Source organism: Ailuropoda melanoleuca, chromosome 12, assembly GCF_002007445.2.
Source record: "Ailuropoda melanoleuca isolate Jingjing chromosome 12, ASM200744v2, whole genome shotgun sequence".
In the NCBI taxonomy this organism is placed as follows: domain Eukaryota; kingdom Metazoa; phylum Chordata; class Mammalia; order Carnivora; family Ursidae; genus Ailuropoda; species Ailuropoda melanoleuca.
In genome coordinates this window covers 22645551-22659201 of record NC_048229.1, presented here as the reverse complement: position 1 = coordinate 22659201, position 13651 = coordinate 22645551, and the positions used below count along the sequence as shown (strand labels likewise).

Below are 13651 nucleotides of genomic sequence, written 5' to 3'. Positions count from 1 at the left end.
AACTACATACCTTCCACCAAGCCCGGCATGGAGTCAACACGCAAAAACGTCAGCATTTAATATTGTGAGCACTGTCCTCACAGCAACCGGACGAAGAACGAAGGGACTCGCGTAGGAAGAAACAAGTGGCCTGGCGAGGCGGGATCAACAAATCTCCTCTGTCAGGGGCCAGAGAGCCAATGATCTTGGCCACGTGGGTCACACGGTCCGTGAGGCAGCTCCTCCACTCAGGAAAGCTGCTCTACGCGACACACCAAGGAAGGCACGTGGCCGTGCTGCAATTTACAAAATCAGGCAGTGAGCTAGGTTTGCCCCGCGGGCCACCGCTGGCCGACCCCCTGGTCCGTATGCTGCGAACACCCACTGGGGCAGCACATGCCCCCAGCAGGGCTCAGGCAAGCCCAGGAAATGCGTATGCGATTAGCCCCAGTGGGAGCTGGTGTATATTCTGGTTCTGGGCTCCACCCCAGAAGGGTCAGTGGGAGGCCTCAGGTGGCCAGCCTTTGGTGGGTGAGCGAAAAATGTACAACTTGGGAAAACAAACAGTTCATTTAAAAAAAAAAAAAAAAGCAGCAGCAGCACAAGAATCATCTGGCATCTGGTTCTGTTGCCAAGTAAAGACTTAGGGAGAGAAATTCGTGTGTGCCTGGTGCTTCTACGGACGTTTTGCCTCTAACCACCTCCCTGGAGGTAGACGGTATAAGAGGAGAGGTGCCTAGCTTAAGGTCACACGGAGGGTAACTGAGCCTGAACTGGAACCCAGGTCTGTCTGATGCGAGAACCGGAGCTCTTCATTACTTCCCCGAAACCGGACTCCACCCAGCACACAGATGGGGAAGCTATTTGTCACATGGCCGCTCAGACACCTGACCCCTGGCTCCCAGCCCTGCCCCCATGCTGGACCCCCCCGGCTTCCTGCCTGGGAGCACATGGGGCCCCTGCCTGGTGAACGATGCAAACAGGAGAAGGCCAGGGTGACCCTGTGGGGCCAGGGCTTCCTACACCGGCCGCACACGTGTATGCACCCACATGCGCGTGCGCGCACACACACCCATACCCACATGCCTGCAGGCCCACAGGGGACCCTGTCTCCATTCCTCTGCCAAGAAGCTGCTGCAGGTGGGGGAAATGAGCACTGGAGTAGGAGTCCTGCTTCTGCTGATGATTAGCAATGCAGTCTTTGCCGGGGTAGGAGGCTAGGGGGACGTAGTCCCTAACTTCTCTGTGCCTCAGTTTCCTCACCTGTGAAATGGGGATACTAACGGAGCTGTAAGGATTAAATAAATGACCTGACAGCACTCAGAACAGGCTCTATGACCGTAACCACTGATTTCTCCCCTTTCCTTTGGTTCTCAAACCCCCGTGCCACAGATCCCTCGGTCCCGCGCCCAAACATTTTGGTTCAGAAGTTATGTGATGAGGCCCGGGGGATCTGCCTTTCACTGAGTGCTGCTCCCCCTACCCCACCGCTCGAGGAAATGCTGCTTAGGGCACTGGAACTGGCATTCGAGGTGCCCGCCCAGGCCAGGTCCTCACACAGGATGCAGACCCATGTCTAGCTGGTCCTTTGACCCTTTTGTGCCACGGAGCCCTTCAGCTGTCTGGTGACAATGATGGGCCCCTTCTGAGAAGGGTGTGGTTTTTTGTTTTTTGTTTTTTTAAGAGACAGAAAGCATGCATAAGCAATGGGGGGGGTGCAGGGGAGGGGCAGAGGAGAGAGAATCTTACAGGCTCCACGCCCAGCATGGAGCCCGACACAGGGCTCGATCCCACAACCCTGAGATCATGACCTGAGCCAAAATCAAGAGTCGGCGACTTAACTGACTGAGCCACCCTGGCGCCCCGAGAGTGTTTTTAAATCGAATAAAATACAGAGGATCAAAAGGACACCAATTATAGTGAAAGCTGGCTAAGGACAGCATTACCAAAAACGGCTCTGATAAAGCCGGCTCTGATAAACCTACATTCTCATTTATTAAAACAATAAATGCGATCTAGAGGCAGGCCCTACGACAAACGTAAGGTGCGTTCCGAGAAGAGATATCTGTAGCCACTGGCAAGCAATTTAAAGATATATGTGGTTTCTATCGGTGACCAAGGCCCTACTGCCTGGATCTGTCACCTACACGGACACCTGAGGAAATGTTAAATGGGAGTCAATCAAATCCTCCTCCAAACTCCCGGGCCTCTCAGAGGCCATCCAAAGAGGGTGCCTCCAGGAGCCAGAGAGCTGGACTTCTCCTGGGGGCGGGGGTGGCTAGGCTCCCGTTCCTGCCCATTGCCTCTCGCCACCGTCCAGCACAAGAGCAGCAGAGGTCTACACCGGAAAAAGCTTGAGGGCATAGCCCAGAGTGTGGCTGGGTGTTTTGATTTTACATAAAAAATAAAAGCAGGAGGCAAGACGACTATTAGGAAGAAACATGACCTCCACCCATGCTGGCAACACACACCAGCACGTGACCTTGGATAGGAACTCAAGTCCCAAGCGAGTGGAGGACACCAGGGACCAGAGTTGGGGTGACCTTGGCCCCAGACATACAACCCAGCCGTGTGGGGAAACAGAAGGAGTGGTGTGTGTCAGTCACCAGCGGTGCACACAGCCCCAGAGGGGCACTCAGCCAGCCTGGGTGTGCACCTGCCTCTGGGCCTCAGCTTCCTCATCTGTAAAATGGGTCCAACAATTCTTATGAGCAAGGCTGCCGTGAGGATTCACGGAGATGGAGGCTTCACCATGAGAAAGAGCAGAGGGCAGGCTTGTCTTTACCCAAACCACGCGTCCTGCACATAAAGTTCAGACACCGAGTCTGTGGCCTTCAGGCCCCGGCAGCCTGGAAAGCTGAGCAGAGAGTGACATTCCCTGACCCAGGACAAGGGGAAGGGGTTTCTAATCCTACATGCTCTGCCCAAGTGCCATGCCACCAGGATATGCCTCTTCTCTCTCCAGGACTCAGTTTCCCCACCACTGACTCGAGGGGGTGGCTGAACTCTGAGTCTCCCTTCCCTGCCCCATACCCAACTTCAATGGCTAGAACCTTCTTTGATGCGACACCTCAAGGGGTGCTTCACGGAAGATTCCACTTGAACAAGCAGCTCAGGGTTAGCATTTTTAAAAGGACATAAGAGGTCAGCTTCCTTATCTGTAGAATGAGAACAGGCAGTGCCCACCACCTGGGGCGGCAGAGAGGAAATAAGAGAATACCTCCCCAGTGTTTTATCCATGCCCTGACTCATGCTGGGCCCCAGGACGTGTGACCCAGGATGCCCCCACGCTTCCAGCTCTCGATGACAAGAGCTGTGAAGGCGACCTCAGACGAGGCGCTAAACCTCTCTGAACCTTAAGATGGAAATCACTTTCCAGGCTCGTGTGTGGGCTCCACTGCTCAGGGTGACCACAGCAGGTGGCCTGGTAGCGGGCATCCCAGGAACTCGTTAAGGACTGGAAGCCACGGACAGACTCCAGGGAGAGGTCCTGAGAAATCTGTCCAGTTGAGCAAGTCTGGATTGCACCCCACATCGCTCTGGCAAATTCCCACGGCCAAGTGGCTCTCCAGCCCCGGGGGTGGGGCTGTTCCGAGCAGGAACACTCCCCAGGGCTGCAGATCAGGCCACCGCAGACCACCATGGCGTCTCCTAATTGGTCTTCCTTCCTTTCTTGGCCAGCACCCAGCTCACGTGTCCGCCTCAAAGAGAACACGGAAATGAGGCGAGGGGCGGGGTGGCCCAACAGTGGTTAAGGGCACAGGTGGACAGCTCAGGAGGGACCTAGTCTACGTTCAGCTCTGCTAAGGATGGGCCATGAGGCCCGGGGCCAGTTCACGGCAACAGCCTCGGTGTCCTCATCTGTTGAATGGGCTGAGCGGCCTGCCTCAGAGGGTTGCTGGGATGACAGCTGTGCTCAGGGCAGGACCTGGCAGGAGGATTCCAGTAAACGTGAGCTATTAAATTATCATCATCTCTAATTAGGTATTCTCATTAAACATTCCACAGTATAACCACAACAGACCTGGATGTGACCCTATAAAAATTCATTACCCTGGGGGCGCCTGAGTGGCTCAGTCGTGGAGTGTCCGACTCTTGATTTCGGCTCGGGTCATGGTCCTGGGGTCGTGGGATTGAGCCCCACATCGGGCTCTGCACTCAGCACGGAGTTTGCTTCTCCNACGGCAACAGCCTCGGTGTCCTCATCTGTTGAATGGGCTGAGCGGCCTGCCTCAGAGGGTTGCTGGGATGACTGCTGCGCTCAGGGCAGGACCCGGCAGGAGGATTCCAGTAAACGTGAGCTATTAAATTATCATCATCTCTAATTAGGTATTCTCATTAAACATTCCACAGTATAACCACAACAGACCTGGATGTGACCCTATAAAAATTCATTACCCTGGGGGCGCCTGAGTGGCTCAGTCGTGGAGTGTCCGACTCTTGATTTCGGCTCGGGTCATGGTCCTGGGGTCGTGGGATTGAGCCCCACATCGGGCTCTGCACTCAGCACGGAGTTTGCTTCTCCCTCTCCCTCTGCTCCCTCCCCCTTTCTCTCTCTCTCTCAAATAAATAAGTAATATCTTAAAAAAAAAAAAATTCATTACCCTGCAAGACATCTGAGGTAAGTTAGGTGACAGAGAGGCTGGCTGATCCCACGCAGGTAAATATTTAAGTTGGAAAAATACTCCAGAAAGATACACCCCAAAATGCTAACCGGGACTTCATTCATGTCTCCTTTTCCTCCCCCTGAATTTTCTAACTCTCCCACAGGGGCTATGTATCCATGGTGTGATACAGAAGAAAAGAAGTGAAAAATGAAATCAGGGTGATTTCTAGGCTTGCTGCATAACCTGGAGACCTTCAGCCCTGGAATACAGAGCCAGCCCTTCGAGAAAGCCGAGGGCAAGCCCAGAGAGCAGAGTCTGGTCAAGGTCATGGAGCAGGCCGGGCCTGGGCCCGCCTTTCCAGACACCGAGCCTCCTCTCTGCTGGCATCGCGCTGGCTCATTCTCCTAACGAGATTAGGTAGGCTGGCCTCCTGATTAAAAGTCTGGCTCTGGAGTCAGTAAGGTCCTGGCAGGGCCACGAGCTACGTGACCTTGGGCAAGACACTCAACTACCGTGGGCATCCATCTCCTCCTACGTAAAACAAGAATCAGACCTGCAGCAGTGCCAGATGGTTTCTGTATGGATTAAATAAAATAATGCATGGAAAGCACTTCGTACTGTTGTTGAAAACAGTCGGTGCTCTGGGTCCTATTACTATAGTTATCACTATTACTAGTATTTGGAATCAAGTTATGTCGTGGAGAATCCTTTGAAGGGCATGGAATAAAAACCCAGCAGGCACAGGAGGGAAATTCAGACGTGGGTACTAGGGAGCCATGGCAGGTATTTGAGCGAGAGAGGTGCAACAGGCCTCTGAAGCTGCACAAGGCTGGCAGCCAGTGCCCATCTACAGGCGCCTTCTCTGCCAAGGTCCTCTTTCACAGGCTCCACATCCTAGGCCATCCCCCTAGCACTGCGGGGCAAAAACAGCACAGCTCCCCCCACAAGCCACACCCCTGCCACTTCCAGTTTTGCTGGCTTCCTGGGTGCCAGCTGGGCATGTGAACATCAAGTGATCCCCAAGCTGGGGGACCTGACACAGCCCAGATGGCCTCAGTCCACAGGTGGGATGACCGGGAGGTCCAAACACCTGGCAGGGGCCCCGGTGCAACAGAGGAAAAACAGACTGCTTCCCTTCTACTTTCTTGTGTGACCTTGGGAAAGTCCCCCCTCTCTCGGAGATAATTTGTCCACATGCAAATGGGGTCACCCAAAATGTTTCCATATGCTTAGGGCTCCCAGGAAGAATGCGTGCAGCAAAATAAAGCAACAAAATAAAGCAACATGGTTTCCTCTGGCTGCACTCCCAGGGCGTGCCAGGCACTGTGCTGGGTGGACGCTGCAGGTGCGCCCTTTATTTAAACCCCTCACAACTCTAGAAGAAGTCCTTGTATCCTTTCTAGTTCTAAAATTTACTTAAGTATTCAAGTCACGGGGCACCTGGGTGGCACAGCGGTTAAGCGTCTGCCTTCGGCTCAGGGCGTGATCCTTGCGTTATGGGATCGAGCCCCACATCAGGCTCCTCTGCTGCGAGTCTGCTTCTTCCTCTCCCACTCCCCCTGCTTGTGTTCCCTCTCTCGCTGGCTGTCTCTATCTCTGTCAAATAAATAAATAAAATCTTTAAAAAAAATAATCAAGTCACAGGTATTAAAAAAAAAAAAGAGAAAGCTTGTCTTGTGGGAACAAAATCTCCAATGCTGTCCTTGTCCCCTTTTTTTTTCTAAGAGGTAACCACTGCTGATGGGTTTGGGGAGGGGCCGCCTGCCCTTCTTTCCAGGAGGTTCCAGTCGAACTCCGTATCTGAATGGACATCACACCGAGCCTGTCTCCCACCCTCCCAAACACCTGTCTTCCGCTCCTTCCATCTGCATGCCGTCATATCCCACCATGGACCGATTTTGCCCCTGAGGGGACAATCGGCAATGTCTGGGGACAGTTTTCGTCGTCACAGTAGGGGTCATCTCACGGGTAGAGGCAAGGGACGCTGCCAAGGATCCTATGACATCCAGGTCAGCCCCCACCACAAACAAGCATCTGGCCGCAGGCTGAGAAGCCCCGGGCCCCATGTGCCCTTCCGAAACTTGCGTGGTTCACGCCACGCTAGGTCATGGAGGTATTTCCACAGCAGCCTCTCGGTTCTGCCATCCAGGAAACACTGCTTGAGCACCTACTGTGTGTGCCCTGCAGCCCAGCCAGACACAGTCTAGCACGGGTCGCATCAGCCAATGACACAGGCAAAGCCCCCGCGCTCAGAGGGCGCTCACCCCCACAGAAGACAAGACACATATGTATGTATCGTATGGATTGGATCAGATCAGATCGCATCGTCCTCCCTCCTTTGAACTGCTCCAGAGCATCACCTGCACAGGGATGGCCCACCATTCGGGGCCAAAGCCTCCCCGCGGGACATTTAGGCTGTTTTCATCTTTGCTGCAACCCGCCCCATCACACAGGATCAGGCTTCCTCGTGCCCATGTTAGAGGCCCCCTAGGGCTCCCTGGAAGCCTGCTAGTCCCTCCTGGAGGTTCCACATCGAATCTGGGTTTTAACAGACCACAGGGATTCCCATGCACCTTAAAACTTGAGCAGCACAGATCTAGGGAGCTAAGTAAAAAGGGGTCGGCTGGCTGGGGGCCAGGCATCTTCAGATCTCAGCCAAACCTGCCAAAGCGCCCCCCGAAGAGCCTCCAGCCAGCAGTCTGCAAGGTCCCCCCCTTCTGTACCAACTGCGTATGTCAGACGCTGCTGTTTTCGGCAGGCTGGCGGCTCCTCCCCTTTTCCAGCTATGAGGCTGAATGAGGTGTCCAGACAACCAGAGCCCAGGGTCGGTCACCTGTAAGGCCTCTCCCAGCCCTAGCTTTTAGAATTTGGCCATGCCCCGGGCACGTTCCCTGCCAGCTTCCTGCCCGTCCACTCTGTCTGTCGACGCGCAGCTCAAAGCAGGAAGGCGGAAAGGTTACAGCTTACCTACCAGGGCAAGGAAAGTTGCCGAAGGAGGGAACAGGCTCCATGGGCTGGGCATCCATGAGCGCCCCCGGGGGAGGCTGCCCTGTGCCCGTTCATGTCCAGTCACCTGGGACGGAGGGCCAGGCTGGGGGACAGGGCAGGCCCGCCCTCATCAAGCACAAGGGGTAATGTTGGGGTCCTGGGGCGAGGACAGGGCCCATACAGGGGAGCGAAAGGGCCCCAGAGCCACAGCCATGGTGCTGGTTGGGGCCCCAGCTTCAACAGACTAGGTGCACGTCTTGGCCCCAGGTTCCTCCCCCGAAAGTGGGCTCACATCACTCCATGCAGAACTGCTGGGAGGAACGGAATGTAGCGCTATCTGGTGCCTGTCTCCTGTCTGGAGAGGGCGCTGTGCTGCTTCCCTCAACTACGCCCTCCTCGCAGCCACCGGCTGTGGTCAGCACAGCTGTCCGCCCCACCTGACAGATGAAGACACGGAGCCCAGCACCCTAGCCTTGATCACACAGAGACATGGCCGTGGGAGTGGTATACTGGCACTGACAAGGTCTGCATTCCCCATCTGAATCCTGCCCCTGTTGAGCTGTGTGGACTTAGGCGAGCCCCTTCACCTCTCTGAGCCTCAGCTTCCAAAGCGGTGCAGCGGGGACATAATCCAAAGATGGAAGATGGGAAGCCACCAAGCGAACAGGACAGTGCCATGCCCACCCTCCCGTAGGGCTCCACACTGTCACCCCTCCAAAGACCCAACCCAGGAAGACCTATCATCCGTGGGCATCACAGATCTCTCCTATGCCCTAGGTGCGACAGGGGTGAAGCCATGCAAAGCTGGCTGCCCCCAGAGAGGGACAGCCACCTATTCAAGGTCACACAGCCTGCTAAGCAGTGGAGAGCAGGGCAGGGAAGCAGGAAGTGGCGTATCAAACCTGGGTGGGGTGCAGGCTGCAGTCGGGCGGCAGGGGAGGACTGGGGCTGGCAGGTGTCTGGAGTGGAGACTAGCAGAAGGCTGACCTGCAGCGGCCAACATTACTCCTGTGGTCTCTTAGCTATGAGTCATCTTTGAAGGACCAGTCTGTCCTGGGATGTGCCCGCCCCCTCCCCAAAGGCTCCTCCTCCCTCTGGGGCCAGCCTGGTCACCTGCCTGTGGACTATCTGTTTGGGGCATCAGGGCTTCTCTCTGTGGCCACAGCTCAAGTCTTTTATGCTATGCAGTCTGCCCATGGCTGGACTCATCCCATCCTCTGGAATCGTCTCTCACCACGGTGGCCAGAGGGTGTAACTACCATAGAAACCCGATCATGTCACTGCCCTGCCTAAACCCTTCCACGAGCCCTAAGCCTCAGCCCGACATTCCAGCCCTTCCCCAGGGTTCATAACGGCGACGTCCAGGTGACGTCCAGGGTGAGCCGCACATGGAATTCAATTTTCCAGAAGCCACACTAAAAAAAAAAAAAGCCACATGAAAAAGAAAATGGTGAAATGAAATTTGACTCTAGATTTTGTATCACCCAACCTATCCAAAATATTACTGTTAATCAATATGAAAATTTAAATAAAATCAACATAGAATATAAATATCCTTTAAAATCAATATAAAAATTAAGATTAATGAGACGTTTCCCCCTTAGTACTAGGTCTCTGAAATCTGGAATGTACCTTCCACTTTTCAGTAGGCATATCTGATCTGTATTTAGAGTTCATAAAATTTACAGTTGAAAAAGTACATTCGCATCCCAGAATAGTTCCACACATGCTTAAAAGTTTCCCAAGAACGGAATCGAGTGTCTGTTTTGAGATCTAAATTTAAGTTAAATTGAAATAAAAAATCCAGTTCCTCGGCCACATTAGCCACATTGCAAGGGCTCAGCAGCCCATGTGGCTTACAGCTCCGTGGGGGAGGGGAGAAGGGGAGGAGGACGGACACACAGGCTGATTAAGTCCTTGACTGTGATCGGTCCCCACGGTCCTCTCCCGCACCATTTCCAGGCCTGTCCTTGGGGGTGAAAGCCCCAAGCACGGGGAGCTCAGCTCCCATCTGCATCTCCATGATTCACCAGTGCCCTTCCCTGGCACCTCCCGCTTCCTGCCAGTTCCCACTCAACCCTTCAAAATTCAGCTCCAGGTTCCCCCTCCTGTGACAGCTTCTCTGACATCCTCTGGCTGGGGTGACATTCCCAGTCCCTCTGCTCACCCCTCCTTACTGTGACGTCGCACGGTATTACAACTGTCCATCTCCAGGCTTCCCAACCACAGAGCTACTGATATGCGGGCTGCATCCCTGGCCTCCAATCATTAGATGACAGTAGCAGCCCGCCCCCCCTCCCCCCGCAAGCTGCAACAACCAAAAATATCTTCAGGCATCACCAGTGTTCCCTGGGGGCGCAATTGCCTCTGGTTGAGAACCATGGCCTGGCACACAGAAGGCACCCAAGCGTGTGTCTGAACACAAGAGGCATACTCAACTATGCTCAACCCCATGACGCTCACCCCCTCCAGGAAGCCTTCCGTGATGCTCTATTCTTATCAGCTCCCGGCACTCGCCCCCAGAGCAACCACCTCCAAGGGTAGGAACTGGGTCTTGTTCAGTGCTGTACTTTCAATGCCTAACCTGGAGAATGGTATATAGTTGGTGCTTAAAAGATATTTATAGAACTGACCTGAGAAACAGGAATGACTTAGGTTGAAAAAGCCCCCACAGGGTGAGTTTTGCCTGTTTTGGTTCAAGGTTCTTTGATCCCAGCAAAGGTGCTAATAACAGTCACAGCCCCATCTACACAGCAAGCACTGGGCTAAATATAAATACTAGGCAGGGTTTAGAGAGGGAAACTGAGGCTTACACAGGTGAAGGGCTTGCCCTGTCCTCAAATCAATGACTTCGAGGCTCAAAATGCCCAGGTCTTCCTCTTACCGATGGAAAGAATTTACAAATGCAAGAAGACAGTTTCAATACATAAATAGCACAAGGTATTTGTAACCAGGATATGTAAAGAGCTCTTTGAAATTAATAAGAATAGGCAACCGAAGAGAAAAATGGGCAAGTCTGCAGAGACACGCTTCAAACAAGAGACCACCTCAATGGTCAATAAGCATAGGAAAGAGCACTCACTGTCATTCACCAGGGAAATAAATGCAAATTAAAAGTCTAATATAAGACCGCAGTACGTGTGAATAGCTTTAAAAAAAAAAAAAAAAAAGATAACACCAGGTGTTAGCACGGATGTGTCGCAACCAGAACTTTCATGTTCAGGTGACAGGGGAACCTGGCAATTCCCTTTGGGAAGAAGGCATAACAGAGCACCTTTTCTATGACTGAGCCACGCTGTGGCTAAGTACACATCCATCAGATACCCATGTAACTGCGACACCTGGGTGGATCAGTCAGTTAAGCATCTGACTCTTGACTTCAGCTCAGGTCATCATCTCAGGGCTGTGAGATCAAGTCCTGCCTCGGGCTCAGCGCTCATCCGTGCTCACGATCCTCTCTCCCTCTCCTGCTGGCCCCCCACTGTGCACGTGCACTCCCTCCTGTGCTCTCTCTCTCTAATAAATAAACAAATCATAAAAAAAGAAGAAGAAGAAATGCATCTCACTGTTCACCAAAGCCCATATTGCCAAGATGTTCCCAGCAGCACTATTTGCAAAAGCCCCCAACTAGAAACTACCCAAATGCCCATGAACGAGAATAAATACATAAATACAAATAAATAAATAAATAAATAAACATAGATACAGAACGGCCAGGCAAAAGAACAAGTCAGTAATTTACACCACAGGGGCGCCTGGGTGGCTCAGTCGTTAAGCGTCTGCCTTCGGCTCAGGGCATGATCCCGGAGTCCTGGGATCGAGCCCCACATCGGGCTCCTCCGCTGGGAGCCTGCTTCTTCCTCTCCCACTCCCCCTGCTTGTGTTCCCTCTCTCGCTGGCTGTCTCTATCTCTGTCAGATAAATAAATAAAATCTTTAAAAAAAAAAAGTACTTTATACGTCTATGAAGTACAAAGACAGGCAAAATTAACTTCTAATAAGAGATTTAAGGAGAGTGGCTACCCTTTGGGATGCCTGCCTGGAGCGGGGGGACCAGGCATCTTGTTGGAGGGGGTGCAAGGCGTGTGCTTTTTTCTTGATCTGGTGCCATCACACCTTTTGAAAATTCATCGAGCTGTCCGCTTATGATGCAGGCACCTTTCTGCACGTATGATAGACTTCAACAAAAATAGTCTTAAGAGCCGCACTCTGCCCGATGCTGAGGAACGGTGGCGCTGGCCGGGCACCCTCCCACGCCCGCACCTCCCCACACACGACTCCATTCATTCCCTTCACCAATACCCATTGGCAGGCGCTCTCCCGGGGCCAGGCTTGGTGCCAGGCACTGGCAACAGAAAGGTCAACAGAGCCGAGGCCTCCAGTTGTGCCACCCACAGCCCCGTTCCTGGCACACACCCCTGCCCCAAACCCGTACTCAATAAAGGAGCAGCCAGGCTGGGGCGATTTTGATGAGAGGCCAAGGAGGTCATGTCTGCTTGTCTTCCTCTCTCTCTGGCCCCCTCGGAGAATGTTTTCAGGCTCTTTCCTTCTTGACACTGGACCAAACCTGAACATGCTGGCCAAGGTAGCAGGCGATTCCTACTGCATTAACACCTCCAGCCCAAAACTCCCTCCTCAACACCAGACTCCAGCAACACCGTCTCCTCGTCACTTCCACTTGGGCGCGGAGGTAGCACCTCAAACGTAACGCGCCCAAAGCTGATCTCCTGGTTTTCCCCCTGAATACAGTCCACCCTTACTTGGTGGCAGCGTACTATACTCAGGCCCAAAGGCTTGAAGGCAGCCAAAAGCAAGACTCTCCTGTCTCACTCCCACCCCAGTCCAACCCAGCAGCAAAGCCTGCCGACTTCACCTTCAAGATGCAGCCATGCAACCATTTCATGGCCGTGGCACCAAAGGCACAGGTAACAAGAAAAAAAGAAAACAGACCAATTGACTTCATGAAAATTAAAACATTTTGTGCATCAAAAGACACTATCCCACAGTAAGAAGACAACCCACAGAATAGGAGAAAATATTTGCAAATCCCATATCTCATGAGGGATTAATAACCAGAATACATAAGGAACTTCTGAAACTTAACAACGAAACACCAAACCACCTGATTCAAAGATGGGCAAGGGACTTTAACAGACATTTCTCCAAAGAAGATCTTACAAATGGCCGACAGGCACATGGAAAGACGGCTCCATATCCCTGACCATCAGGGAAATGCAAATCAAAACTGCAAAGAGAAAGCACCTCACAGGAACAATGTGAATACCTCCCCCTCCCACCTGTTCCCCCTGCCTCCACTCCGGCAACTCACCAACAGTACGCACGTCAAACGCAACATCTATCAACCCGATAGGGGTATGCCACACATCCCTGATTTTTCTAACCACTTTCTCAGTCTACCTCAGACTCCGGGTATGGGCACTGCCCTAGGCCCAGACAATGACAGTGTTCTGTTCCCAGGCCACAGTGTTAGTTCAGGGTTGGATACGTAACTCATTCTAGCTCAATGACAGTCAGCTAGAGACTTCAGCAGGAACTTCTGGGGAGGCTAAACAAGTAAGGGTGTGGGGCTGGAGGTACAGGGACATCTCTGGTCACCACCTGTGGAGCCTGCCTGAGAAGCCAACCCAAGAAGAGGGAGCCAACAGATGGAGACATGACTGCCTGATATTAGTTGGGCTCCTGGATCCAGCCATGCCTGAAGCCATCCCTACCCCTCAACTTTTTAGTTCCATGAGCCAATAAATGTACTTTCTTGGTTAATTCCATGGGAGCTGGGTTTCTGTCTTTGTCAATCAAGAGTCCTAGCTAACAGGTATCTGTATACCCTCTCCCCAACTTTATCTCTGGCTTGTTTGTTATTACCTCAGCTCAAACATCACCTTTCCCAGGAAACCCTCCATGAACACCCAGATTGGATTAAACACCCCCTATGTCTCACAGTCCCCTCTGCCTATCCTCCACGATTCTCTGTAGTAATTGCCATTTGCCCCTTCACCTCCCACACTTGACTGTGGACAGCTCATGGGCGGAGGGCACCCGCAGTATTTTTAAATTTTT

The 13651-nt window shown here is 52.8% G+C and overlaps 1 protein-coding gene across 7 annotated transcripts in view; it reads right to left on the bottom strand.

Annotated features, from left to right (window-relative positions):
* Positions 1 to 13651, bottom strand: part of TPST2 (tyrosylprotein sulfotransferase 2) — a 55555-nt gene that overhangs the window by 19721 nt on the left and 22183 nt on the right. For 2 of the 7 annotated variants that reach the window (XM_034639349.1, XM_034639348.1), the window contains exon 2: positions 11 to 275. The exons of the other annotated variants lie outside the window; for them this stretch is intronic. The gene's annotated coding sequence lies outside the window, so the exon portion shown is untranslated. The remainder of the gene's footprint in view (positions 1 to 10; positions 276 to 13651) is intronic. 7 annotated transcript variants of the gene reach the window in all.